The 5,573-nt window shown below is 45.9% G+C and overlaps 1 protein-coding gene across 1 annotated transcript in view; it reads left to right on the forward strand.

Annotated features, from left to right (window-relative positions):
• The first annotated feature begins 484 nt into the window (after window positions 1–484).
• Window positions 485–5,573, forward strand: part of LOC106816848 (probable ATP-dependent RNA helicase DHX37) — a 26,675-nt gene continuing 21,586 nt past the window's right edge. The window contains exons 1-2 of the mRNA XM_014821487.1: window positions 485–517; window positions 1,414–1,532. The gene's annotated coding sequence lies outside the window, so the exon portion shown is untranslated. The remainder of the gene's footprint in view (window positions 518–1,413; window positions 1,533–5,573) is intronic.

Consider the following 5,573-nt stretch of genomic DNA (forward strand, 5'->3'; position numbering starts at 1 on the left):
CCCCCCCCTGTACATCATCATGCGCGCCGCCAACCGCCAGCGTGATGACCGCAAGTCGTTCTAGGCTCTGATCGAGTCATGCGTAGTTTTCAACCAATATTTAATATATATTATATATAACGTTTGCAACGAGTCTTGCGACCATCTGCGAAGCGAGTACACGCTCACGAAGTTTCAATTGGCATCGCCTGCGGTAGTCAGTGGATTGGATGAAGAAGAAACGCTGGCGTTAATTGTATTGATGCCGGCGTCGCGAGTCGGGCGAGCGATTAACCGTACGTATTGGTCGAGAAGTTGGATATTGAGGAAGCAGGCGCGGCGCTTTCACTAATCTCCTGCACGAATTAAAAAGAAGAGGACACAAAGTTCGGCATTTCCATCGATTGAATCAAATTCGGCGGTTTTCAGAAGTTCTCTTGCATCATGTTGGACCACCTGATAAGAAAGAAAACACCTCATGCAGAGCAGCTTATGTCCCGGCGAAGATTAGCGGTAACGTACGTTTTCTTAGCAACTGGTATGAAACCTGGTAAAACCATAGAACTTGCGTTGCGTTATTGTCTCTTAACCCGTCGATTACGTTTCGTGTTTGCGTTTCCGCTGAGGATGTCGAGCTTCTCTTTGTATCTCGATGCGACGTAGACGATGTGACGATGAAAATACAGTAAATAACACGTCTTTGTTGTAACAGGACTAGATTAGGGTTACGATTAATTATTCTACGTATAGACTAGATGACTTGACTGCGTGAAATCTAGGATTAAACTACGTTCCGTCTTCCATGGCTACCTGCCACGCCCTGAAATACTCCGAGTGTCAACCGCGCCTGCGGTGACTCGTCGTCGCGGCTCACTCTCCTAACCTGTTTCTCTTCGTGTTTCTCTCGCGCCGGCGGGACTTGTTATATCAATGTGCGCGCGAATGCGCGTTGCACCAACGCGACTATCCTAGCGCCGTCTACATCTCTTTCTTTTCCTGAAGGCGTTCATCTTTCTTTTCCCTGCCACTGAACTACGCAGTTAGAAACTCACATCTGACTCTCGCACACACATGCAGATGGCCTTGGCTAGTTTACTCGTACTAACATGCCTAAGAAAATGTACAAATGTGAGAAATATATATATATATAATATATATTATAATATGGGAGAATAATTCTAAAATAAACAATCTCTAATTTAAACATTCCGGCGCACTGTTACACTGGTGAGTAAACAGTAAAACGATTTCATGCATGTTTTATCACCGCCTGTCTCCCAGTTCCCCGCCATCCGGTGGCATGTAAAAGTTCCTGGTTTGGTAAAAAAAAAAAACTGTTATTCCATAACTTGTCAATATGTTTTATGCTCAACAATCATGAAATTTAGTATATAGCCATCCAATCAAAAAGAATTAATTGTTTACTATATTTAGGTGAAAGTTTCCGAAGTCTGTCTTTCCAATTCCGGATATAGGAGAGAGGACGTTGAGCAGCATTGTTAACGAGACCCGGTCAAGCTTTGCACCAAGTGATGAAGGACAAATATCCCAAGGTGAGGAAATACTAGTTTATTCAATCATTCTTATTCAACGTCAAAATTATATATATTTTTTGATTTTGATATGGTGGCAATGTTAGAAATAATTTTCGAAGTTAGCCGACTATAAAAACACCAACATTTATTTTGTTGAATGACTACCAAGGAACAACTAATATGAAAATTACAATCAACAATGTTTATATATGTAATTTATCATCAAAATGCTTGCATGACAAAGGAGACGATACATTCGTGTCAGAATAACCAAAGAAATCAAATAAATCTGAAAATTCCAATCAGATTCCAAGAGTAGGAATTTAAAGATCCTGTGCATAAACATAGCATAAACATGTATTTACTCGCATGCCAACTTGTATGACTACTAAAGTGGCCATTGATATGAAAACCACTAAAAATTACAAATAGAGTATTAAAATTGCTTGCACGAAATCCGTCTGGCTCATTGCTTTAGTACAAAGCGTTCTGGGTTATCAGAGCATGGTTAGTTCTATATCTCAGTGTTGGTTTTTCATCACACTAGGGACCAGGCCTCTCATTCCGCGAACATGGGTGTGGTTCTTCTGAAGAATTCCTACCGGTAGTTACTGGACGATCTGCAGCCCGGATATACGCGCGAAGCGCGAACAGCGCCGCCTCGCGGCGCCTTTTGATCCAATTCGCTGCCCTCTATGTAGAACTAACTACTCGAAGCCCTCTGGGTACTACAGAAAGCCGAATAATCGGTCAATTGAGGAGTTGTGGAATATAACACCTTACACATAACACTACTGTACTGGTAACACATGCATCACAGTTACTAAGCCCGCGCGTAGCGCGGGTTTCAGCTAGTGTTTATAAACATTGACGTCATATGAGCACATGCGCAGTTTAACGGTTGGCAGCAAGCAGATGCGTGATATTGCTCGATGCAATTGCACGCACGCACGCACGCAAGCACGCACGCTTGCATGCACGCACGTGTACGTGCACACGCACACGCACGCTTGCATGCACGCACGTGTACGTGCACACGCACGCACGCACGTCTACGTGCACATGCATGCACGCACGCACACACGTGTACCAGCACACACACGCACGTACGCACGCACGCACACATGCACACGTGTACCTGCACACGCACGCACGCACGCACAAACGTGAACCTGCACACTCACGCACGCACGCATGCACGTGTACGTGCACACACACGGACACATGCACGCTCGTGTAAGTTCACACGCACGCACGTGCACGTACACACGCACGCACGCACGCACACACTCATGCACGCACGTGTGCGTGCACACGCACGCACGCATGCGCGCACGTATACGTGCACACGCACGCACGCACGTGTACTTGCACACACACGCACGTACGCACGCACGCACACATGCACACACGTGTATACCTGCACACGCACACACGCACGCACGCACGCACGAACGTGTACCTGCACACGCACGCACGCACGCATGCACGTGTATGTGCACACACACGGACGCACGCACGCATGCATGCTCGTGTAAGTTCACACGCACGCACGCACGCACGTGTACGTACACACGCGCGCACGCACGCACGCACGCACGCACGCACGTGTACGTGCACACGCACGCACGCATGCACGCACGTATACGTGCACACGCACGCACGCACACACGTGTACCTGCACACGCACACACGCACGCACGAACGTGTACCTGCACACGCGCGCACACACGCACGCACACACGCACGCACGCAGCACGCACGTGTACGTGCACTACATAAACAGCGCTTTCTATCAGAACATGTGGTCATTAATCTGTAAATGTCAAGCAGCACGCTTCGCTTCTGCCAACCACAACACATAACAAATACTAGAGCACTCGGAGAGCACAGACCTCCGCCAAGGCAGCTGAATTCTCTCAATGTGAAATTTTTTATTAATTAATTAATTAATGTAGTGGAATTACATTTCAATCTATTAATACTTCACTTGGATCCGAGATTAGTGGCGGCGTGCAGGTGAGGGGAGCGGACCTGTGGTTTGGCCTCTTAGCCTGTGGTTGCGGTGCTTGTAGAGTCTAAGACTAGCGCACCTAGCGGAGTGGAACTGAAGAGTGCATGTTAACAAACACAAACACACAAACCATACACACTCAAACCACGTACGCCAGGTTAAGAGAACATAAACCGTGCCGCCAAGCCCCTGGCGGAAGGCGTAATGAGTTGACCTGACCTATGACGTCACGTGAACATCGCCTATCACTTTCGATGGTGCTTCGACTGCATGTTGGCGATTTTTTTACCTTTTTCCCGATTTTTGTCCCTTATTTCCAAATTTTTTTTCCTTTTTTTTATCAAAACTGGTAGGTCGGACTCGCGCTCGGGTGGTGTGTGACTCGGACTACGGACGGCGGATCCCGGACTCAGACTCAGGACTCGGGGCGGGTGCGGCTTGGACTGCAGGACTCGGGAGGGTGCGGACTCGACTTCAGATCGTGGGGGTGCGGGACGTCGGCGACTCGGGGGCGGGGGGGGTGCGGAACTCGACTACAACACTGGGACCATACTCCAACAACCACCAATCCCAATTGCGCTCGCGCGCACACTCACCACCAGCGCGCGCCATAAACACACACACACACTGGCACACCGACAACCACACACGCCATACACAAACACAACCACATGCAGCCAAACACCGCGGCGTGCGCATTAAACACACACAGATCGCTCACAAACACATACTATCACGCACAGACCACTACAGCGGGCAGCACGCAGGAACCACACAGCAAACACACAGCACGAGCACACACCAACACCACACACACACTACACACAACTACACACACACACACACACACACACACACACACACACACACACACACTAACTAAAAAAAAGAGAGCTTGTAAGAGTATTATTAGAGGTCAGCCTGAACGTTGTACGTTTTACGTTTACGTTTGAAAATCTTACCTGCGACATCAGGAGTTTCTTGACAGCGGGCGACTTTTTTGCGGGCGGTATCTTGTCAATGCTTAATATCTCGACGTGTCAATGATGCCTATCTTTTTGGTGGCATTACCTGGGCACTTGTTATAACCAATTTATTAAACCAACAATTATTTAACCAACATTATTTAACCAACAAGTTTTATGCCGTGTGGAAAGTTTGACTTATGTTATAACGAAATGCGCTCCATTTAAAAAACAATGTATAACATTTCTCTGGTTAGATTAGAATTAGATTAGATATCTATTATCTGTAGATTAGATATAGGGCGACTTAGAAAATCTTAGATGGAGCGCCTTTGGTTATACATTATTTTTTACATTGCTATTGTGTTTTCGTGTTGTGACGTTGCACCGCGCTTGGTGCAAAAATTTCGCACTATTTTAATGTTTTTGAACGTGGAATGTGAAAAAAATAAAATTGTGAAAAAAAATTGCCCATGCAACGTGTCATGATCTGTAGAAGTTTGGAGAGGATCCGTTGAGCGGTGCGGAAACGTATAGCCGGACACACACACACACACACACACACACAGAAAATCCCCAATTTATAGTAAGATGGGATTTGACTGGTAACAAAAATTATTATCATTGGTAGAATGTGTAGCACGTGACTCGTGACGTCATGTGCAAAACTATTATATCGTGCATTTCTCTTTCATTCTAGCTGTATATATCTAGATATATACATATGCATATTTATATGATCTTTTAAGTATTAATCAAAGTTATTTTTCATGCTAATTTGAATAATAGAATAGGTCGCATTTTCTTAATTTTCATTTGAAATGATGTGGGGCACAGACCGGCAGATTCAGCTTTGAGGAGCGGTTGCAAGATGGCGGCAGGTGGCGCGGTCACAGCGCGGTGGCGTCACATTTGATAGGGAGTGTCTATATTCAGGCCGGTACGGGAGATTACGGTACGCATATATTTGCTAATATATTGACTAATCGCGCGTCAATAAACTCAATATTCACAGAGAGTATAGCTAAGACATGTGTCTATAGCCTATAGGTATCTAGAATTTTAGAAATTTAATCATCT

The sequence above is a fragment of the Priapulus caudatus genome, unplaced genomic scaffold (genome assembly GCF_000485595.1).
Source record: "Priapulus caudatus unplaced genomic scaffold, Priapulus_caudatus-5.0.1 Scaffold1505, whole genome shotgun sequence".
NCBI classification, from domain to species: Eukaryota; Metazoa; Priapulida; class Priapulimorpha; order Priapulimorphida; family Priapulidae; genus Priapulus; species Priapulus caudatus.